Source organism: Bos indicus x Bos taurus, chromosome 9 (genome assembly GCF_003369695.1).
Source record: "Bos indicus x Bos taurus breed Angus x Brahman F1 hybrid chromosome 9, Bos_hybrid_MaternalHap_v2.0, whole genome shotgun sequence".
NCBI classification, from domain to species: Eukaryota; Metazoa; Chordata; class Mammalia; order Artiodactyla; family Bovidae; genus Bos; species Bos indicus x Bos taurus.
In genome coordinates, this window is record NC_040084.1 from 88,103,694 (window position 1) to 88,128,497 (window position 24,804).

Sequence of the window (24,804 nt, forward strand, 5' to 3'; positions counted from 1 at the left end):
AGATCAAATTGCCAACATCCACTGGATCATAGAAAAAGCAAGAGAATTCCAGAAAGACATCTACTTCTGCTTCATTGACTACGCTAAAGCTTTTGACTATGTGGATCACAAGAAACTGTGGAAAATTCTGAAAGAGATGGGAATACCAGACCACCTGACCTGCCTCCTGAGAAATCTGTATGCAGGTCAAGAAGCAACAGTTAGAACTGGACATGGAACAACGGACTGGTTCAAAATTGAGAAAGGAATATGTCAAGGCCAAATATTGTCACCCTGCTTATTTAACTTATATGTAGGAGTACATTATGTGAAATGCTGGGCTGGATGAAGCACATGATTGCCAGGAGAAATATCAGTAATCTCAGATATGCAGATGACACCACCCTTACGGCATAAAGTGAAAAGGAATTAAAGAACCTCTTGATGAAAGTGAAAGGGGAGAGTGAAAAAGCTGACTTAAAAGTCAACATTCAAAAAACAAAGATCATGGCATCCAGTCCCATCACTTAGTGGCAAATAGATGGTGAAACAATGGAAACAGTGAGAGACTTTATTTTCTTGGGCTCCAAAATCACAGAGCAGGAAATGGCAACCCATCCAATATCCTTGCCTGGAGAATTTCATGGACAGAGAAGCCAGGCGGGCTGCAGTCCATGGGATTGCAAACATTCAGACATGACTAAGTGACTAACAAACAAAATCCCTGCAGATGGTGACTGCAGCCTTGAAATTAAAAGACGCTTTCTCCTTGGAAGAAAAGCTATGACCAACCTAGACAGCATATTAAAAAGCAGAGACATTACTTTGCCAACAAATGTCCATCTAGTCAAATTTATGGTTTTTCCAATAGCCATGCATGGATGTGAGAGTTGGACCTTAAAGAAAGCTGAGTGCCAAAGAATGGATGCTTTTGAACTGTGGTGTTGGAGAAGGCTCTTGAGAGTCCCTTGGACTACAAGGAGATCCAACCAGTCAGTCCTCAAGGAAACTGATCCTAAGTATTCATTAAAAGGACTAATGCTGAAGCTGAAGCTCCAACACTTTGGCCACCTGATGTGAAGAACTGACTTATTAGAAAAGACCCTGCTGCTGGGAAAAATTGAAGGCAGGAAGAGAAAGGGACAACAGAGGATGAGATGCTTGGATGGCATGACCAACTTGATGGATGTGAGTTTGAGCAAGCTCCAGGAGTTGGTGATGGACAGGCAGGCCTGGGGTGTTGCAGTCCATGGGGTTGCAAAGAGTCAGACAGGACTGAGCACTGAACTGAACTGACCTGATAGAAGAAAAATTCCTTTCCAGGTGGCTCAGTGGGTAAAGAATCCATCTGCAGTGCATGAGAGCAGGAGACATGGGTTCAATCCCTGGGTGAGGAAAATACCCTGGAGGAAGGCATGGCAGTCCACTCCAGTATTCTTGCCTGGAAAATCCCACAGACAGAGGAGCCTGGTGGGCTGTAGTCTATAGGGTCGCACAGAGTCAAACATGACTGAAGCAACTAAGCATACATGTACACATAGATGAAAAATATTCATTGAACATGTAAAATGCATTTAGAAAATCTTGTCAGGCACAAAAATGCGAATGCATGAGTTTCAGCACCTTTTCTGCATAATTATGTTAAGCCTTCAGGCTCTCAGCAACATTATCTCTATTTTCTTAAGGATCTGGTTGGTCTTAGGGCTGAGCTCAGAGCTCGAGATGATGTCTCTGCAGTGAACAGTGTGAAGAAGACTCAGAGGTCTCTGACATGCTTCTCAGTTATTTATTATTTAAAGAGCTTTTTACAATAGAGTATATAAGTGATACATGATAATTGGGGATGGGAAGAAAAATAAAAGCCTTCATAGACTTAAATTCTACCAGCTAGAGTGGCTACAACTTATAACATTTTTGTTTTACATCCTTCCAGATGTTTTTCTGCCAGCTTGTCTTTTTTTATTCTTTCAAACATAGGATCCTACTATCCTATACATCCTGGTTTACAACCTGCCATTGGCAGCCAATATTTTGTGACCATATTGAAGGTTTATTGAAGTATAAGCTTTGTAGCAAAGTGATTCCAAGTGTCTCGTAATACCTACAGTTTGCTTTGTGAGTCCAATAGAGATACAGAGAATCAGTTCTCAAGTTTTTTTATGCTTACCTAGCTGGTATTGGTTGTAAGGATACTGGTGATTAAAAGACAAGGAAGAGGGGAATGAAGAAGAACTCTATCTCGAAGTGGTATTTTAAAGAACATTTTCTAAGACATTTTGCCATGAAGTGGTATGTATCACTAACCATTGGTTTTATTTACTAGAAGGTTCCTGGAGAAACTAGCTGACTTTAAGTTAGAGAATATCAAAGACTAAAGTTTTCATGCCCTTCTAGGATGACTTCATTTGAATCTCCCTTTCTAACTTAGTTGATATTTTGCTAATGATGTAATTATTTATTTAGGCTTTTAAACTATTCTGTGCAAATACCTTATGCAATGCTTTCTTCTTCTTAAGCACCTTTTATTTATTTTTACTAAGCCAAAAAGCACACTTCACATCTGGGAACAACTAACGAATGGACTTGCTTTCCTTTGAAGACTCATAATTCACTTTCACATTTTTAACAAGTGACTCTGGGCCCGAGGTCCCACGGATGAGACAGGGTTGCTGCCCTTGAGGTCACAAGGGCATCTTCTAATGAAGAATCCAGGCCAGGGCATCACCTGGAAAAGCTCTGTTCAGGGCCACCCTCCTGAAGGAGGTCATTGGCATTGCAGCTTTACCAGGTAACAAAGGGTGGGAGTGATACACCAGGCAGCGGCGAGAACAGGATGGAATCCAGAGAGGCAGGAAGATGTGTATCAGCAGAGGTGGTACAGGCAGGCAGTACCAGCCTGCCAGCATGTGCAGTGCTATGTGAGGCTCACAGGACTTGGGGTAGAGCTGGTAGTGATAGCTTACGGTGATCTCCAAAGAAGAAGGTTTAGCTTTGGGACCAGGGACTAGGCTTGATCACTCAAGAGCTTTTGTGTAGCAGAGTTTTATTAAAGTATAAAATGATACAGAGAAAGCTTCTGACCCAGTCATCAGAAGGGGGACAAAGAGTGCCCCCCTTGCTAATCTTAACAAGGCCTTATATACTTTTGTCAGATCCACTCCCACAACATACATCTTAAGATAACAGGGTTAGAACTAACAATAGAAAGATCTTACCAGACCCACTCCCACAGTATACAAGTTTTAAGATAACAAGATTAGTCAGAATGTTCTTGTTAAGGGGAAACATATCCTCGAGCAAGATACATTGTTATACTAAGACAAAGCAATATAGAAAAAAAAAAAAAAGTTTGTCTTTTTTTCCTCCTTGAGAGCCTCGGACCCCTTTCTCCTTCTTGGGGACCCTGGACTTCTTATCAACCTTCCTAGGAATTGACTCTCCCAGTAGGATGAGTAATTAGCCAAGAGACTATTCTGAGCTGTTCTCCAGGTAGTTGGAGATAAAGGTCTGAAAGGAAAAGGAAAGGAAAGTGAAGTCGCTCAGTCATGTCCAAGTCTTTGCGACCCCCTGGACTGTAGCCTACCAAGCTCCTCTGTCCATGGGATTTTCCAGGCAATAGTAACTGGAGTGGATTGCCATTTTCTTCTCCAGGGGATCTTCCCAACCCAGGGATCAAACCCTGGTCTCCCACATTGTAGACAGACGCTTTACCTTCTGAGCCACCAGGGAAGTCTAAAGGTCTGAAGGCTTTGCTTAAAGCTGTAAATAATGAATGATTCAGGAGCCTCTGAAGACCTGTGCCCTAGTCATCTCAGTGGCAGAACCAAAGGAATAGAAGCACAGATGGAGTCAATGAGAGATGAGGAAATGAGTGGATCATAAACAGTGACAGTGAAAAAATATGGTCAAGTAAGGAAGCTGGGGAGGAGGGGAAGGCACAGAGTCCAAAGGGGAGGTTTAGCATGGTTGAGGACCATCACACTTCGAGGTAGAGAGAAAACAGCCAGTGGAGGGGGGAGTGTTCGGATATATGGGGGAGAGTGATGTATGGATGCTATCGAGAATGGTGGTGATGAGATGTCCCTCCTCAGTTCTGACCATCCTCTCCTCTGAACCTGCAGGAAGACAGTAAAGAAGAGAAGCCACAGATGGATTCGACATGCAGGGCTTAGGAAGTGGAGAGAGACAGAGAGTTCTGATGGCCTTGTTTTCCTTAACATAGCAGACTGCTTTCTGAGAACAGGGGTTAGGGTGAGTTAGAAGGTTTGTGGGGCAAAGTGAATGATAAACCTGCTGCAGAGAGGAACTATAGAAGGAACGGATAAGGGTTAAGGCAGGAACAGCTATCCCAGGACAGTCCCTGGCACATAATAGGCGTTCAGATAACATTCAATTTAAAAAGTAATGTCAAAAGATGGTTGAATAGCATCAAGAACCCAACTGAGGCTGGCAAACCACAGAATTGTTGTTGTATCATGATGCATGTGTGGTTTTTGTCTCACAGATATAGTAGAAAGATGGAAAGGAGAAAGATGGACACTAACCTTGTGTTGTTCTTTTCCTGGGCATCTGCAGAGTTCAAGAGTGGAACAGAGTGAAGGGTATTGTTAAGAGAGTGGTTAGTGGGTGAGCCAGGAGGATCTGATCTACTGCACCCCTCGGTTGGGGGCTGAGGAGTGGAGGCAGTAAGGGTTGCGAAAGTGGGACTTTCACTTTTTATTATGTGTCCATAATAAATGCCATATGTACAAAAATTTGCTCATTTTTAAATGATGATATTCATATATTATTAAAGTTTTCTAAAATTTAAATGATGATATTCATGTTATTAATTGTAAGTTTTTCTAAAAATAAGAAGCAGTCTAAACTTCCAATAACAAAATATACTTAGATGCTCAAGGTAGTAATGAGAGAAACCCATGCATAATGTTCCTGGGAATTTGTATGAAATATCACATTTCAGTGGGGTAAATGTGGCTGTGAGAAGTCTCAATGTCCAGCACAGTATTAAAAATCCGATCTGGTCCTTTCTCCCTTCTGAGAATATAGAGGGCCCTGTTGAATTCATACTGATAGTTACTACACACATTCACCCATTCAGGGACTAGCATCGTTCCTGTGTGGGTACCACTTAGGCACTGAGTGCCATGAATAACTAGGAGACATGGAAGAGACTGCCTGATCATCAGACTGGTTTTCCCTTTGGTTTAGGAGGAAAGGTCAACTAACCTACATGCCTTTGGAAACAAAGTATGTCACCAAGTAGCTGCGTGAATAGTAAGAGAGTAATAAATGTGAAAATGATTTTGCAGTATAGGAAAAACGCGTGGCCTAGGGTAGTCTAAGAAAGCTTGATGATTTGGTGAAATTCTAAAGAGTAGTTGGAGAGAAAAAGTATGAAAAGTTCAAAAGGCAAATGGAATAAGTTCAAAAGGTTACCCACTGCTGTCTTGACTTTAAATTGAACCACACTCAAGGCTAACCTGAAAACTGCCAAGAGGCCTGAAACGTAGCTTTGGGGATACAGCTTTAATAAATAAATGAAGTAAATAGAAATAAACTTTTAAAATATTTTAGCTAAAGAGTATATCAATTTCTCCAGTACTGGGTCAACTGGTTGAAATTCAGACACATGGAGAAATTTAACTTTTAATTCCAGACTCTAAGCTTAATTCTGGGAGAAAATCCATTAAAGTAACGAAGGAAGGAAACAACTGAGCAATGATTCTTTATTTTGTAGAGAATCCAGTGAAGGAGGGGAGGTACATCACCATTTTTGTGCTTTTGGCTTATTATAAAAACCGACATGTTTGCCTAAGAGTTGCCAGGTTGCGGTTTTTCACTGACTTCAGGGTAGGAGTAGGTAGGAATTTATAAGATGTTCTCCTTCCAAGAAGAGCTAGGAGAATTGTTTTTTGGGTGCAGAAACTTAAAACTACCCAGGTTTTAAAATAACTGAGTGACTTTTCCTCTGGAAAAATAGTTACTACTCTATCTTTTTTAACTTGAATAGTCAATAGAGCTGTCATTGGGATCCAAAAGAAATGAAAATATAGGTGGATATGGTTCCTTCCCATAAACGGCTTATAACAACAGAATATTTTGAATTTTACACAAATGTTTTGTATTATTTCATTAAGCTTACTCCAGTACATTTCAATTAGTTTCCTGGAGTGCAAGTAAATTGCAGTTTTCACTGCTTTTTGAAAAAAAAATTGGGACAGGGGTGAATTGTGGAGATTTACCTGTGGCAAATTTCACTTTTAATAACTGACATCGAAATGTTTTCAATGCCCTGGAATAACTGAATGACAATTTGAAGAATCTTATAACTAAAATTAAAAATAGGAAAGCTATGGATGGACATTAGAGGAATCACAGTTCTGTTGTTTTTTTTCTTTTGAAATTTGTGGATCCACTATTCGTTGTTCCAAAGAATTAAGAAATGTGTCTGTTTAGGTCTAATTTTGTCCTTTTAAATGTTTCTGGTCTCAGTTGTCTTCACTCAGAGGACAAACATCTCAGCTTATCTGGTGCTACATTTTTTCATATTCCTTTCATGGGTTCAAACGTGTTAGTCATCATCACACACATTTCCAGTGAGTTATGAATATGGTATCTCCGGATTTCCTCAGTTTCTAGACTCTGGATTTTTAAGATACTCAATCGATTTAACATTTTAACAAGGAACCTAAATAAACAAGTTGTGTTAAATGTTCATGTTAATTGTAAGCTACATCCTGATTTCAGGTATATTTGTGTATCTTAAAATAAGGAAACTTGATGAGTATGCAGTGATTTGACAGCACCAATTAAAGCTGTCAAGCATATCAAGGGCCCTAGTTCCATGCACCACACAGCACTCATGATGGATTTTGATTGTGTGCCTTGAAGAAGGCAGCACTATGGGCTTTTCCTATTTAAAATTTTAAATAATATCATCATCTTTTGGGTGTTAACAGAGGGCATTTTTAACTCGAAGGAAATGAGGCAATTATTATCTTTCATGCTTGTATTATCATTAGTAGATAAGTTAGTGGCTTCCTGTGCAAATAATCAGGGATTAGTATATCTAAGATTTGGGTTTTCGTGAAGACAAAAAAAAAAAAATTATCTATAGATATGAATCCCTCTTCAGGGTCATTAGATAAACTTCAGAGTGTTAAAGTACATGAAAATATGCCCTGTTTTGAATGTTTATACATTGTATGAATAATAATTTGGCATAAAACTCCTGGATCATGATATGTCATTTATGGATTTGTTTTGAAAAGTTAATGTAATATATAATATAGTACTCGTAAATGTCACGCTGACAGAACAGAGAGGGAACAGGATGTCTTTTGAGCATCCATTACATGGAGAGAGCAGGGCCATCTGGTTTACCCGGCAGCTGTGGTGCCAGTATAGCATCTGTTACGTCAGGGGTCCCCAACCTTGGGGATCTAATTCCTGATGATCTGATGGAACTGATGTAATAATAATAGAAATAAAGTACACAATAAATGTAATGTGCTCGAATCATCCCAAAGCCATCCCACCCAGTCCATGGGAAAATTGTCTTCCATGAAACTAGTCCCTGGTGCCAAAAAGTTTGGGGCTTGCTGTGCTATGTGATTAACTCTGTTCAGTTAGTCCCTTTTTATGGTTCACTGAGGACTTCCTCCTGTTCCTTTCCTGTGACTATCCATTCTTCACAGACACTGCCTCTAGACAAGGGAACAGATCTTCCTGTCCTTGGTTTTGTTTATACTCTTGCTTTCAAATCAGCATTTAGATAAAAATCCTTTGTTTAATCATTTTCAGTTAGCTCGCCGTGTCTGGAGCCCTAGGTTTTTCACACTTTGAAACATGCTCTTTGTTAGCAGTTAGATGCCTCCTGAATAAGACTTGGCTTATTCTACTCTAAATGGATGTATTGTTTTAGAAATGTAAATCATTTGGAAGGGGCTGAAGTCAAACATAGACACGTCATTCCTTAAGTGGCAGCCACTGCTAAGAGTTGCTGTGTTAATGTTAGTGGTCACCAACTTACTCTTTTCTAAAGCATCTATCAAACTTCTGCTCCGCAAAGTGAGCATATGAGCATCTTTTAGCCATCTCTTCTCCTCATGACTCATGTGACAAACTAGTTCTGGTTTACCCAGGACTTTCCCAGTTTTTTAGTACTGAAAGTTCCACATCCAAGAACAGCCCTCGCTTCCAGGAGGGTCAGCCCTTACCTATTAGCTCCCAATGTGTTAGACCACAGTTTTTACAGCATTATGTTGATACTTGTTGTTAGAGCATAGCTATGAATGCTTGTTTTGTTTATCTGCTTAGTCGCTTGGTTGTGTCCCACTCTTTGCGAACCCATGGACTGTAGCCAGCCAGGTTCTTCTGTCCATGGGATTCTCCAGGCAAGAATACTGGAGTGGGTAGCCATTCCCTTCTCCAGGGTATCTTCCCAACCCAGGGATTGAACCCGGATCTCCTGCATTGTGGACAGATACTTTATTGTCTGAGCCACCAGGATTGTTTCTAAAATATCAAAAGCTAACGTGCAAACAGGATTCACTCTGAGGCCACGGAATATAATAAGATCCACAGAGAAAGAAATTTCATACTGAATCACTGAGTTTCACTGCTTGAAGGAGTTTGTTCCAGTGGCTTCTGTTCTTTATAGACACTCTTCTGTTTGGGGGTTATATTTGGCTCCTATTGTTTTTCTGCATCTGTGTTGTTCCCTTCCTTAGATTCCTGTTTTATTTTCATTTGGTAGACTATTGCCTCTGAGTAACTTTTTATATATAATATGTATGGATGGTGAGCTCTGTTACTGCATGTTTGAAAATGTCTGATTTTGCCTGCACACTTGATTGATAATTTCAGTCTAGATTCAAAATGATAGTTCCTCAACTTTGAAGGCATTGCCCTTCTGATACCTGCAATCTAGTGTAGCCGATACGTCTGCTGTTCAACTGATACTTCTTAGTTGACTGTGAATGCGTGTGTTTTTCTGCCTACCTCTTTGAAGCTTTGGGAAATTTTTACTTTATTCTTAGTTCTGATGTTTTACCAGTGATCTTTTTTTCCCATTAATCCTTCTTCTTTTATTTATTTATTTATTTATTTATTTATTTTTTGGCCTTTATGATCTGAAGTCTTCTATAGCTCTGGATATTTTCTCCCCACTAATCCTTCTGCACTCTTCACCTAGAACTCCGGGGGATGAACCAATCCCTCCTGGAATTGATTCTCCCTGTCTTTCAGATTTTTCTTTGTTTTTGCTGTATGTTCTGGAGATTTTCTTGGCTGCAATTTTCCCACCTGCTGAATGAGCCTTAAGCTATATAAATTCTATTATTTAGTCCATTGAGTTTTCTGTTTTGGCATTTATTTGTTTAATAATCTGAGGATATTCCCATTCTTGCCCTTTTTTTTCCATGAAAGGAGTGTGAATATCTTTGAACATTGTGGGCCCATCACTTCGTGGCAAATAGATGGGAAAACAGTTCAAACAGTGACAGACTTTATTTTGGGGGGCTCCAAAATCACTGCAGATGGCGACTGCAGCCATGAAATTAAAAGACGCTTCCTCCTTGGAAGAAAAGTTATGACCAACCTAGAAAGCATATTAAAAAGCAGAGACATTACTTTGCCAACAAACGTCCATCTAGTCAAGGCTATGGTTTTTTCAGTAGGCATGTATGGATTTGAGAGTTGGACTATAAAGAAAGCTGAGCACCGAAGAATTGATGCTTTTGAACTGTGGTGTTGGAGAAGACTCTTGAGAGTCCCTTGGACTGCAAGGAGATCCAACCAGTCTGTCCTAAAGGAAATCCGTCCTGAATATTCACTGGAAGGACTGATGTTGAAGCTGAAACTCCAGTACTTTGGCCACCTCATGTGAAGAGTTGACTCATTGGAAAACTCTGATGCTGGGAAAGATTGAAGGTGGGAGGAGAAGAGGATGACAGAGGATGAGATGGTTGGATGGCATCACCAACTCAATGGACATGAGTTTGAGTAAACTCCAGGAGTTGGCAATGGACAGGGAGACCTGACATGCTGCAGTCCATGGAGTCGCAAAGAGTCGGACACGACTGAGCAACTGAACTGAACTGAAATGATGAACATTGTTCCAGCCCTTAATGAAGTGTTATTCTTGACAATGATGATCTTGACAGATGATCTTCTTGGATTGCTTAAACATTTTCTTTTCCAGCATCAAACTCTTCTTTAATTTGTTTATTTGTAGACAGAATGCATTGCTGTTTTCCACCAAAACTCCTGCTCTGACTAAGTTACCCATCTTAGTTCCTTGGAATAATTTAGGCTTTCTAGTTTCCTGTGCTGCTGTCCCATTGTTTTGGAATGTCTTTCCTTCCATCTCCTAACTCTTCTCCAAATGTTATTGTGACTGCCCACTGTGTACCTCATTTACACAGAAGGTCTGAGACCTCCCCCTCCCACCGCCCTCAACCAGAAGCAGTCTCTCCTTTCTCTTAATATTCATTGAGCCTTGGGACTTCCCTGTTGGTGGTCCAATGGTTAAGACTCCATGCTTCCAGTGCAGGGGGCATTCAGTCTCTGGTCAGGGAACTAAGATCCCACATGCCACATGGTGTGGCCAAACCCTATCTGCAGGGAAGGAGTGGAGACACATGGAGAAAATGGGCTTGACGACACAGTGAGGGAAGGAGAGAATGGGGCAAGCGGAGAAAGTAGTATTGACATGTCTCCACTATCGTGTATGAATGGATGTCTGGTGAGAAGTTGCAGTGGAGCACAGGGAGCCCAGCCCGGCACTCCGTGATGACCTAAAGGGTGGGACTGGGGGAGGCTCTAGAGGGAGGGGATATATGTATAAGAATGGCCAATTCACATTGTTGTACTGCAGAATCCAACACAATATTGTAAAGCAATTTTCCTCCATTTAAAAAATAAATTAAAAAAAGTAACTTAAACGAAAACAAAAAACATTCATGAGCCTTGATTAAAACTTTGTTATTGCCCCTCTCTCACTCTTGTTGAGGGTCACTACTGCTAGAGCAGGATTCCTGAAATGAAGACAAATAAGAAGATAAGACAATTCCCAGACATGGAAGGGAGAACAGGGAGTTCTAGAGAGCAGGTGTAGGCTGCCCCTGCCAGGTACCTCCTGTGAAAAATAGCTAGTCAGTGGCTAGGGGCTCACGTGCCTGCCTCTCATCTAGAAGCTTAATTGAATGAAAACTTAATGTTTAAAATTGCTTTATGTCCCAAAAGTCTTTTAAGTAACAATTAGTTGATAGATGACCAAAATAGAAACTGTTAAAATTCTTTTCTGTAGCAGGAAATAGAATTACAGGACCTGGATGCATTCCTAAAATTTCTTTGTGGTTTGGCTGCAGTAAATTACTACTTTACATATAGCTTTTAAAATATATTTAGACTTAAGTTTAAAGAGTGAGAACCACTTGTATAAACATCATTGAATACCATTCTTTTAATGAATGGCGTAATGTTATTTATATTCTTTCTTCACTTCCTCTGGAAAGCCCATGTCTTTAGGGGAGGGCTTTAACTTCTATTCCCCATGAAAAGTGAAAGGCATTCACCTTCATGTATTTTAATTCAGCCACAGAATTCTCACTATTGCTACTGAAAACTGCTTGGCCCAAAGCTCTTAGTGTGATGATTTTTCATTGGACGGTCATAAATAGCACGTGACCGTGCATATATCCTAAAGTAGTAAATTTATATGTTTAAGGGGTTAGAATAACTCTTACTTTATGTGTGCTTTTATACTGAAAATCCTCCCTTTCTCTCTCTCTCTTTTTTCTTTTTTTGAGAAATTTTGTAGTTAATATTTCAGTGAAGCAGTGAAATGTGGCAGGAACTAGTGATGGAGGGCTTGCTGGGTGGAAGTCAGGAGCCTGGGTTCATCAGTCAGGAGGGAGGGGGGGTGGTTTTTGAAGGATTGAAGCAAGGAAGCCACGTGATCACATTTATCATATAGATGACAAGATGGAAGCAGGGTTGGAGGCAGCCCAGAAGGAGGTCGTAGTATCACCCATTTCAGAAAGTAATGAAGCCACAGACCAAGACAAGCAAAGTGTTTCTGTCCAACTCTAAAATTTTGCACTATATTAATTGTGCCACCATTAGACTAATTTCCTGGTTATTTTGTTAAGATTTGGCCCTTTTAGAGCTAGAAGGGATCTTGGAAATTCTTATGCAGTCCTTTTATTTTAGAAATGTAAAACCTGAGCCCTAAAGAAATGAAGTGATTCCTCCAGGTCAGGCAACTCATTACGTGGAGAGCTTGGGTTTGGACCCAAGTCTTCTGATTCCAGAACCAAAGCTTTTTGGTGATGCTTCCCACCTGTCCTACCTGCTCTTGGCTAGGCACTTGCCCAAGCCAGCGTCCCACCTAAACATCTATCACCTGGTGTTTGATGACTCAGTGTGATATTGACAACTATCTTTCTCTAGTTAACTCATACCCTGACTCTTCTAAATGATTTATTTCTAATCTTTCTCACTCTTCCCAAGTGCTCATTCTTGCCTATCACATTCAGAGGATGGTCTGTCTCTTATTTTCCAGAGGAAATAGAAGTTACCCAAGAACACACTGGGCTGCTGCCTACCATCAAATCTACTAACCCCCATCTGCCTGCCCTTGGTTGTAACAGCAAAAGTGTCCCGCCTTATTTAATGCTGGACCCTGGTTCCCAGGTTCTCCTATCTTTTCAAGGATATTTTTGATAATTTTCCCTGTTCTAGTGTTTTCAACCATTTCTTCCCTAAAAGATGTATCATGTCATCATTTATGTATCAAACTGAATGTTTTCTTTTAAAATGCTGCTTAGAATACCTGTCCAGTGAGCACATGTCACTCAGTTATTAATAACTATTCAGGGTGACCTCTATGTGCTTGGTGTTGGATATCCTGTCATGTACAGAAGAAATGGGGTCTTGTATGGTCTCATGGAAGAAACAGATGCTACACAAGTATCTGTACTTGCTGAACGTTCAGATTGGACAATGGAAGTCTAACCAGTTTTATGGTAGTGGGCGCTGTATTTCAGTTTTGTCATATGCTGTGTTTCAGTTTCATAGTAAAATTTGCGGTAGTGAGTTCTCTCTAGCGTATCGTGCATTACCAGAGGCCTGGCCTTTGCTCGGGGTTTAATTTTAATATCACATGACCAAATGCCCATGCTGTTACAAGCTAGTGTACACACCCAGATATCCCTGCTAAAAATGCACGTTAACTGAATCTAAAGAAATATTAATCTGCTCATGGAGTTGGAAACTTAAAAGCCACATATTTATTCTGAATAAAATTTATTCTCAAATAAATAAAAATACTTAATATAATCTAAACCTGAAAGATAGGCTGAAAAAAAATCCTAAAGGCTTTCCTTTTAAAATTAGCAAAATAACTGTGTAAGCACAGACTGCTGCTGCTGCTGCTGCTGCTAAGTCGCTTCAGTCGTGTCCGACTCTGTGCGACCCCATAGACGGCAGCCCACCAGGCTCTGCCGTCCCTGGGATTCTCCAGGCAAGGACACTGGAGTGGGTTGCCATTGCCTTCTCCATTGTGTGAAAGTGAAGTCGCTCAGTCGCGTCCGACTCGTAGCGACCCCATGGACTGCAGCCTTCCAGGCTCCTCCATCCATGGGATTTTCTAGGCAAGAGTGCTGGAGGGGCTTGCCATTGCCTTCTCCGAAGCACAGACTAGGTATGCTAATAACAAATTTAATCGAAAGAAAAAGACTTCTCAAGTACAGATGTAAAATGACATGGTTTCTTTCCATGTGTCAGTTATTACCCTCCAAATTTCTTCATGGGCTACATAACTCAGTTTTAGCATCTCCCCTCTTTTTAGAAGTAAAAGGAGTCCACATTAGCAAAACCAAAGATTTCCAGGAAGTACTGGTTGCTGTAATGGTGGGGAACGTGTAGATGAATAAATCACTGTTTGTTAGGAACTATAAAATATTTTATTGGAAGTCTGCCTTCTATATTCAGATTTCCTTGAAGCTGAAAGCCTATTGAGATATTCTCAAGATGAATGTTAAATAAAAACTCTGCGATATATTTGGTAGTTCATTTTTTTTTAAAAACTGGTATGTCAAAGACTGTTTTTCTTGACTGATGTGGAAAGGTTGGGGAAAAAAAGGCCTTCAGTGAAAGGAAATTACCTTTCTAAGTATAACATTCTAAAGTGATGTAACAGTTTTTTCCATATGTTGCTTGAATAAAAGCAGTGTTTTTACAGAAGTGTTTTACAGTACTCACCATTAAATAAACCGGCAACCACAAATTCAAATTTCTAAAGCTATCTCCCAAAATATTAGTTTATTAAATAGCTAGTATAAAAAAGAAACATGATATCTTTGGTCTCCCTGTACCAAAATCTATTTTACTTTTGAGCCAGTCCAACTTTAAAAACCACAGCCATATGAATTCTGTTCATTTTAGGGGATTTTCCTGTGTAAACTAACATTGTGTATTTTTGTTCCTTGCTAACACATTCTGAATCACGTAAAGTTACTGGTCTAGGTTGAAAGAAGCTCTTGGACTCTAATCTATATTCCTCTAATCTTTAAAAGGTGTTGCTTATAAAATGTTTCTGCTTAGAAATGCTTGTCCATTTCTACAGTTTCCTCCATTCTATTAAGTATAGAATCTGCCAAAACATTATTAACTTTCATAGTCATCTTCCATCTTTCTGTCTAGACTTGAGGATCTTTGGAAAGTCTTATCTTACTCATAATAATATTCCTCCACTAGGTACTATTAAGCCCCACATTTTAATATTAGAATTGTATTCTTTTTATGCTCTCAAGAATACATCAGGTAGCATGCTGCCCCTGGGCGTTATTGTTAGCTAACTCTGATAGCCTAGCCCACTGGCTGGAGATTCCCTGAGGGTAAGAAAGAGGTCTGTCCTACTCCTGGCTGAGTTCCCTGACTAGGGGGTGCATCCTTGGTACTCAGATGTTGGGTGCCTTTGGGTCATTTAAAGAGTAACACAGAGGACTTCCCTGGTGGTCCAGTGGTTAAGAATCTGTCTTGCAAAGCAGGAGATTCAGGTTCAATCCCTGGTCGAGGCACTAAGATCCCACATGCCACAGAGCAACTAAGCCCACTGCAACTAGAAAGCTCGCGTGCCACAACAAAAGATCTGCATGATGCAACAAAGATCTTGTGTGCTGCAACTGAGACTCGCAACTGAGACTCGACACAACCAAAAAAATAAATAAATAGTAACACAGGTTGCTTGGATGAGCAGCAAGTGAATTAGAAAAGTGTGGATAACTGTATTACAGCACTTGGAGTATAGCTACCATCCAATCTGTTGACTTCAAAGCCTGCTTTCTTGGGTAGAGGCTCAGTAATTTCCTTTGTAATCTTGGTACCTTTAATACCACTTGAATGAAGCTCATTCATTTAAGAAACATTCCTCCATTTTACCTTCTGGCCCAGTATCCCCTCCAACACTGAAAAGTAAAGGAAAATAGTGTTGTAATCTCCAGTTCTGTTTGGCCAGCTTTTTTAATGAAGAGGTCCACTTTGCCCCGAGAATGATACAGAGAGGGACATAAGGGGAATGTGAGGAAGGAATCATCGAACTCCTAATCTCCAATTCAGTGTTAGAATTAAGGATTCTTTGTCAAGTCATTAAGCTAGCTCTTAGTCTGTTTGTATAAACAGGAAATGACAGAATCTGAACTCTGGGTCATCAGAATCTGGTGTGCAGAGTTTGTCATCTAGTTGCTTTAAACTTCCTTTCTAAAACATTCATAGCCAACTTACCGTTAAATAAAGCCTAGCATTTCTTAATAATGTATAAAGAGCTTTTATCACACAATTGGTGTGTGATCTTTTGGAACCCAGGAATTGATGCAAACTGAAGATGGAACTTGTCATTTCATCAGTCTTCTTTATGTGCAGTATGCAGTGCCTGATGTGTCCTGCTGCTACTGCTACTGCTAAGTCACTTCAGTCGTGTCCGACTCTGTGCGACCCCATGGACGGCAGCTCACCGTCCCTGGGATTCTCCAGGCAGAGTCCTGCAAACCTGGTGTATAACATCAGAATTGAGTGGATAGAACCTTCCCTTTGACAGTTTCGTTTCAATGTATCCATTGGAATGCCACTGAAAGCAATTCAACTTATTAAGAATTGCTTTATGTATGTAGTTTTCCCAAGAATACACCCATTTTGTAATATGAGATGTTTGGAGACTTTGCTTTACTCACTTTGTAACCTCCATGCCTGACACAGTGCCTGGCACACATCAGACGTTTACAATATAAGTTAATCAAACTTGGTTAAAATGAATATATTTACTGGCTAAGAAACCAAAAACAAATAGTTATTGAAAGATGTGCAACTATTCTGCATAGTTTCCACTTCCAAATTCTAGGGTGTTGTTGTTTTTTTAAGTGGTTGAGACCTACTGGACCTCTTAAGAAACATGAAGGGGCCGATTGGAGATATCAAATTAGAAATAGAAATTGACTTGAGTTTGCAAGGAAAGCTACAGAGTGTCTATCTTTGGAGGTCTCTATGAGAATAGAAATGTGTGTCTCTGCATAATAGATCCTGAATACTTGTTGAATGGATAAATAAAAATTGAGTCTGAGGTACTTAAATAATTACCTGCTTGGATGAAACATTTCTGTGATTGCTTAACACCCTTATTCTAAAACATTTAAATAAGACATTTCTCACCCATTGGAATAACTGTAATTAACATTTTATAGTATCAGATGTTGGCCATAATATGGAGTGAAAGGAACTCATATAAAGACATATGTCAGAGATGTTGCAGGTTCCCTTCCAGAGCATGGCAATAACTCTAGTATCACAATAAATCAAGTCACACAAATTGGTGTCCCAGTGCATATAAAAGTTATGCTTATACTACACTGTGGCCTATTGAGTACATAGATAGCATTATGCCTGAAAAACAATGTATATACCTTAAGTTAAAAATACTGTATTGCTAAAAATCACTAACCATTATTTGACAACACAAAAATGCTAACCGTTATTTGACAGTTTGATACCACAAACCTTCAATTGGAAAAAAAAGAAGATGCCATGTGCCCAAGATGCAATGAAGCAGAGCACAGTAAAATGAGGCATGCCTGTCCCGTGGGTGGAGTTTCAATTGGTACAATTTCTCTTGAAAAAAAAAATTGGCATCACTCAGTAAAGCTCAACATGTGTATGGTGAACAACCCAACAGTTCCAATTCAGATAAATACAATGTAGAAGCATGAATACAGAGCTATGTACAGCACTGCTTGTAATAGAGAAGAAAAACAGAAAGCCTAAAGGTGCGACAGTAGAGCATATAAATATACCACGAAGCATCCGATGACATTCAAAGAAATACTGTCTCTCAGCACAGACGTAACACTGCAAAGCCACATGCAGGAGTCTCACATACTGTCGAGTTGGAAAAAGCAAGTCACCTTGAAGCATGTATAAGTCTGTTTTATAGTTCAGAAGCCCACAGAATTGATCAGAATGGGCTGTTGGCTCATTTTCAGCCCTTATGTGTTTGCAGGACGGCTACATCATCTTGGGCCTCTAAATCCTCTCTTGTTCATGTCTAGCAGGAGCAAGAAAAGTTCTGCTTCGCTAGTAATTTTAACAAAATACCCCCAATTAGGTCTCATTGGTCCTGATTGGTGTGACTTGGGCCACAGCCTATCTCTGCACCAATCACAGTAATCCGGGAGAGGAGATACTATGAATGTTTAGCCTAATTGATATCATTCAGAGCACCTGGGCTGAGAGTAAGACAAAGGAGAGGAAAATATTAATGGTTGCCAGAAGGAGGGTAGATGGATGTTGAGCTTCTAAAACAATAGACGGTATTATTCCGCCCCCTTTCAGCAGCCAATTTAAGGTTTATATTTCGCTATTGTGACTTGCTTATTCTCTACAAAGGAAATGAGGTGGCTCAAAGAAGGGCAAGTGGAAGGGAGAAAGTGGTTTTTATGTTGCGGTGGACCTGAGTCCCAGGTTACCTGCCTTTTGAAATCAGAATGTATGGATGTGAAGTGGCCCCCCATGATGGCAGGTGTGGGGCAGAGGCTGGACTCCGGTCTGAATATAGAGATTCTTTTTGGATTTACAAGATCAAATTGTATCCCCTCAAAACTACTCTCTTTGGTTTTGTCAGCTTTATCAGTTTTGTCTGTGTTACTTATCTAAGCAATACTTTCTAGATATTTAGGGCAGGAAAGTTGTCCTTTGTTGGCCTGATTACTTTTGAGTATGTTAATTGCACTGGCCTAAAGTTTTATGATTTCTGGGAGCCTCTTAAGTGGATTTTCACCCTCTGTTTCTTCTGTGAAGTTTGTGTGTTTAACTCAAGAAATAAAGATTTCATGCTTATGATCAGGGGCTTCCCTGTTGGCTCAGCTGGTAAAGAATCCATCTGCAATGTGGGAGATCTGGGTTTGATCTCTGGGTTGGGAAGATCCCTTGGAGAAGGGAACGGCTACCCACTCCAGCATTCAGGCTTAGAGAATTCCATGGACTGTATAGTCCATGCAGTTGCAAAGAGTCAGACATGACAAGCAACTTTCACTTATGAGCAGATCTTTGGGGCTCCTGTATTTCAAATGGGCTTCCCTGGTGGTTCAGAAGGTAAAGCATCTGCCTGCAATGCAGGAGACCTGGGTTCAATCCCTGGGTTGGGAAGATCCCCTGGAGAAGGAAATGGCAATCCACTCCAGTACTCTTGCCTGGAAAATTCCATGGACCAAATAGCTGACATTTTAGGGAAAATGTCTATGCTTTGGGTATTTGCACAGTCATTATCATAAGGAGAAGTATTTTTATTGGACATGACTTTAAATCATTTCTTGTTTAAACCATGCCTAACTTAGACCATTAAATCTGCTTTTACCTGTTACCTCAATATTCTCCTCCAAAGCTAACAGGCCTTAACTTTGTCCTAATAGAAAGAGTAAGCGTGGTCCCTTTTGTGGATAATTTTCATTAACATTCATTCTAAAATAACTAGAACTGATCCCATAGGTGTTTCAGAAACACCTGGCTTTCAGTTTCTCTCCTCACCTGTTGTCTAAAATGAAAGATAAGCTTGTTTTAGACACTATAACTAAAACGCTCTGGTGACATATTGGACTTCTGTCTCCTTTTTATGAAACCAACCCTGACATTTTATTTATTTTTAGAATCAAACTCACATTAGTTGTGGCTTGCATATAGAACTTATTTTAAACATCACCTTGCATGTACTCCTGACTATAAACCAAGTTTCGCATTGTTCTTTGGCCAAAAGCAATAAAATATGGCCTGTTTTATCACAGTGAAATGCAATTAGGATTTTCTTTTCAGAAATAGAACATCAATGGCTATTTATAACATTTCCCCAACTTTTAAAAGCCTAGTAAAGTGTTGAGATGTCTTTATATGAAATTCTATTTGTATTCAATGCCATGGGTACGATCTATCAGTGCATTTTGCATTTAAGGCCGGATAATCAAATATTCTTAATGTGTTTCTTTTTTCTAAAAGTTCTATTGTGAATTTATAGAAGAGCCTCTGAGATCCTTAAGTATTCATCTATAAATAAGCTTCACTGATTGTTAAAGGCTCTTGCCATTCTCATATTCCATAATGGTACTTCACCTTCTACAGGCCAAAGATAGAAACTCATTAGTTTACCTCATGTTGAATTTCATGCCTTTTATTCTTTTTCTAAAAAAGTACATTTATACTACTCAACTTTTCTCATGAGGAAACCATTGTCCTGAGGATTTCCTTAAACATTTTCTATATAGGTTCTTTAAGCATAATTTTTTTGAATATGATCTGTTTTTAAATTATCTGTTTTCATTTGTTTGTGACTGGCCATTGCTATTACTGGACAGAAAACATTGCTTTTTATGTATTTCAAACCAACTGATGCCACCTTTATTATATCCAACAGGGCATTTTTAAAAGGTATTTTTCTTGTTATCAGCCTTTCATCTGCTGATGGTGGTATTTGGTCTTTTAATTTCCTTTCACTAATGCTATGTGAGCATCTTTTTATTTTATTCCTGACTTTATAGCGAATGTTGTCTGTTGGTTGTAGATCTTTTTAAAAATCACAGTAGGTGATCTGTTTCTAGATTACTGAGAGATTATCAGGTATAAGTGCTGTTTTGTCATCTTTGAAACTAGGAGTATGTGTTGATTTGACCTATTGATAGAGCATAAGAGATTTATTTATGTAATATTTATAGAATAAATCCAGTTTATATTGTTGTTATTATTTTAATATACTAGGAATAGACTATTCTGAGCACTTTATTTAACATTCTTCCATCTTATTTACCTAAGTCAAACAAGCCTCTTGCTTTTTTCCTTTTTTGTGTTTTATCAGGTTAGGTTATCTGATAAGCTTCACCAAACAACCTGGAGTCTCATTTGTCGTATATCCTGAAACTTTTTTATATAGCCTGGGAATTGTCTAATCCTTGAAGTAAGCTATATTTCTTAGCTTTTCAGCTTTTATGTTTTTAGTTCAGTTTTTAATAATTAAATAGCACCTTATAAAACTATTTCCACTGAAATGTTCAAATTTATTCACAAGGATCCTTTTATATGGCATTCTTAAGTTTATCATCTGTCCCATGTCTGTGATATATTCTAATAATTCAAGTTTCATGTTGGGTTTTAAGACTAGATTTGCCTGAAATCTGTCTATGAGGTATTTCATTCTATATTGAACCAGTGACTGTTTTTTAAATATCAAAATCACAAATTCCTGCATTTTGTTCTGCCTTTCCTATACTACATTTATTGCTATTTTTGAATTTAACATTGAATATGTAGTTTGCTTCTTTGTTCTCTCCAGTTTAGGAAAAAATAAAGTTACTAGTGTCACAAATAAAATTCCATTTCTTATTCTTCATATTAAATGAAATTAACTTACTTTTACCATTTATCCCCACTCATTTCCCCATTTTTCATAATATGATCTAGAATTTCAGGGACTTCCCTGATGGTACCGTGGTTAAGAATCTGCCTTCCAATGCAGAGGGAGTGGGTTCAATCCCTGGTTGGGGAACTAAGATCCCACGTGCCATAATGCAAAAATTTTTTTAAAAATTGAAAATTGACTGACCCAGAATTTCAGACTTTGATGAGCTTAATTATTATAGTAACGTTTTTATTAGACATTTTCTCAAAAATTTGAAGTTTGTACTCTGTTTGGACTGTTTTTTACAGTAATTAGCATACTTTCTTCCCTGTTTACTGCTTTTAATGCTTATCGCCAGTGCTAGTACATGACTACTTTTTCACTCTTTTGTTTGGATTCATTCCCCAGTTCAGTTCAGTCCCTCAGTTGTGTCCGACTCTTTGCGACCCCATAGACCGCAACACCCCAGGCTTCCCTGTCCATCACCAACTCCGGAGCTTACTCAAATTCATGTCCATTGAGCCAGTGATGCCATCCAACCATCTCATCCTCTGACATCCCCTTCTCCTCCCACCTTCGATCTTTCCCAGCATCAGGATCTTTTCTAGTGAGTCAGTTCTTCGCATCAGGTGGCCCAAGTATTGGAGTTTCAGTTTCAGCATCAGTCCTTCCAATGAATAATCAGAACTGATTTCCTTTAGGATGGACTGGTTGGATCTCCTTGCTGTCCAAGGGACTCTCAAGAGTCTTCTCCAACGGCACAGTTCAAAAGCATCAATTCTTTGGCACTCAGCTTTCTTCACAGTCCAACTCTCACATCCATACATGACCACTGGAAAAACCATAGTTTTGACTAAATGGACCTTTGTTGGCAAAATCATGCCTCTGCTTTTTAATATGCTATCTAGGTTGGTCATAAATTTCCTTCCAAGGAGCAAACGTCTTTTAATTTCATGGCTGCAGTCACCATCTGCAGTGATTTTGGGGCCCCCACAAAATAAAGTCTGTCACTGTTTCCATTGTTTCCCCATCTATTTCCCATGAAGTGATGGGACCAGATGCCATGATCTTAGTTTTCTGAATGTTGAGTTTTAAGTCAATTTTTTCACTTTCCTCTTTCACTTTTATCAAGAGGCTCTTTAGTTCTTCTTCACTTTCTGCCATAAAGGTGATGTCATCTGCATATCTGAGGTTATTGATATTTCTCCCAGCAGTCGTGATTCCAGCTTGTGCTTCATCCAGTCCAGCATTTCTCATGATGTACTCTGCATATAAGTTAAATAAGCAGGGTGACAGTATGCAGCCTAGACATATTCCTTTCCCTATTTGGAACCAGTCTTTTGTTCCATGTCCAGTTCTAACTGTTGTTTCTTGACCTGAATACAGATTTCTCAGGAGGCAAGTCAGGTGGTCTGGTATTTCCATCTATTGAAGAATTTTCCACAGTTTGCTGTGATCCACACAGTCAAAGGCTTTGGCATAGTCAATAAAACAGAAATAGATATTTTTCTGGAGCTCTCTGCTTTTTCGATGATCCAGTGGATGTTGGCAATTTGATCTCTGGTTCCTCTGCCTTTTCTAAATCCAGCTTGAACATCTGGAAGTTCATGGTTCACATACCATCCCTCAGTCAACTGGAAATATTTTCAAGTAGCTTTTGTTCATGATGATACCTACCTGATACACTTATAGGCACATTTTGTTTATCTATGGTTCTTTCTTTTCAAAAATAGTGACCAGAAGAAAGAAAAGCAATCCCCAATTTTATCCCATTTAAACATCACCCCATGAACTTCTCCTTTCCTACCCAGGTACTTTGCAAAGATGGAAACAGAGGAATGATTGGTTACAGCCATAGAGAGGAACTCAGGGATAGAGTGACCATGGTCCTTAGGAAGTGGTTCCCATCCTGTGGAGGACTTGGGTTTCAGAGATAAGAGATCTTATTGAGGCTGAGAATATTATCTTACTGAATTGAGACTGAGTGAAATCATCCATTCTCCTTCTGCTTCTTGGAGTTTCATCTCTCTTCCTGGTATGGGAAATGCTTCTTACTTCTGGCAAGTCAATGAATTTAGTTTTTATTGCTATTGTAAATTCTAGTCTTTTTAAAAATTTTCTGAGTATTTCAAGGGAAAGGAAAAATTAAGGACTGGACATCAGTGTCTATCTAATACCACACACTCTGGGTTTTTTTAAAACTAAATTGTTGATTATTGCTATAGGTCCATTATAGACCAGTAGCATGCTGTGCTGTGCTCAGTCATGTCGAGCTCTTTGCAGTCCCATGGACTGTAGCTCACTAGGCTCCTCTGTCAATCCATGGGATTTCCCAGGCAAGAATACTTAAACAGATTGCCATTTCCTCCCCTGGGATCTTCCCAACCCAGGATCCAACCGACATCTCCTGCGTCTCCTGCATTGGTAGAATTTTTTTTTTTTAACCACTGCACCAACTGGGAAGCCCATAGATGTGGCATTTTCCTAGGAAAATTATGTGTGTTTTTTTCTTAAATCCAGTCTTCCTTTTGCCACTTAAAATTGACCCAGATGTTTCTTCAATATTCCACTGAAATCATTCTGGAAAAGTAACATTTAAGTAAAAAGCAATTTATCTTTGCATTTCTCCTCCAGGTGGAGACAGATGTGAAGAGTTAGTGGATGAAGACATTGGAAAGGCTTCAACCATAAAAGTAAGCTGTTTTCATTTTTTTGCCACTTGAGTATGAAATGCACTAAAAGATAAATAAATTCTTGAGTTTGTTAGGTATTTTCCTATAAGTACCCTCTGTGAGCAAAATTTTTCTTGTTTTTCTTTTTAAACTGTTTTGTAAGATGGAATAACAACTATAACCAAAGGATGAGATACAAAAGAAAATTCATATTTCAAAGTACATAAGTGAAGAATAAAAATGGACTCAGGAAAAGTAAACTATAGTGTGACCCAAATTGGAGTCATTTCTTCCCATTGGCTCTCTACTGTTAATGAGTCACTCTTTAGGTAGCATTTTAAATGCTTTTCATTGGACAGAAAAGTTCTTCCTGTTCTTTTTAAGTTTCTCTCTTTTCTTTAAGATTTAAAATCTCAATCTAATTTTGTGGTGGCAGTGGCAACCCACTCCAGTGTTCTTGCCTGGAGAATCCCAGGGACGGGGGAGCCTGGTGGGCTGCCGTCTATGGGGTCACACAGAGTCAGACACGACTGAAGCGACTTAGCAGCAGCAGCAGCAGCAGCAGCAGTACTTGAAAACCACACTGAATGGTAAAAGGGAAAGGAAAGGACTTTTCTAAGTCCTTTAATTTATCACAGTCAGACCACATTATAAGCTATTTTCAAGACTTGAAATGTTGAATTGACATTATTCACTTCCATATTAAATAATTACTAGAATGAAAGAAATATGTAAAGACACCCAGTCCTGATAAGTGTAGCATTATCATTTTTACTCTGGATTATTTTTTTCTTTTATACTTTCAATTTTACACCAGGCCTTTTTTTTTGTAACCAAACAGTAAAATAAAAAATAAAATTAAAGCGTAAGTGCAGCAAGGGGTTAGAGTTTGCCTTTAGCCTGCAAAATGATTATGCTTTATTGGAATCATGAATATTTAATACATTGCATTATGCTTCTTGAGGTACTCAAATTATTACAAAGACAAACGATATTTTAATGGAATAAAGATGTCCTTGCGTGTGTTGGAGTTTAGAGTTCATTGGTGTTTTGTTAGCTGGTAAAACAATGGTTTTCTTACCACAGATCTTCAATCCTGGCAAGAAAGTTTTCATTCCTAGCAAGAAAGGAGTTTTTTTTTTTTTGTCTAATGTGTGATTAGAATTCTGAGTAGTTTAAAAATCAAGAGTCTGAGGTACAGAGTTGACTTATCTATTA

At 39.1% G+C, this 24,804-nt stretch overlaps 1 protein-coding gene across 1 annotated transcript in view; it reads left to right on the forward strand.

Annotated features, from left to right (window-relative positions):
* PLEKHG1 (pleckstrin homology and RhoGEF domain containing G1) overlaps positions 1-24,804 on the forward strand; it is a 248,853-nt gene that overhangs the window by 41,002 nt on the left and 183,047 nt on the right. Inside the window, exon 2 of the mRNA XM_027551841.1 lies at positions 23,549-23,607. The gene's annotated coding sequence lies outside the window, so the exon portion shown is untranslated. The remainder of the gene's footprint in view (positions 1-23,548; positions 23,608-24,804) is intronic.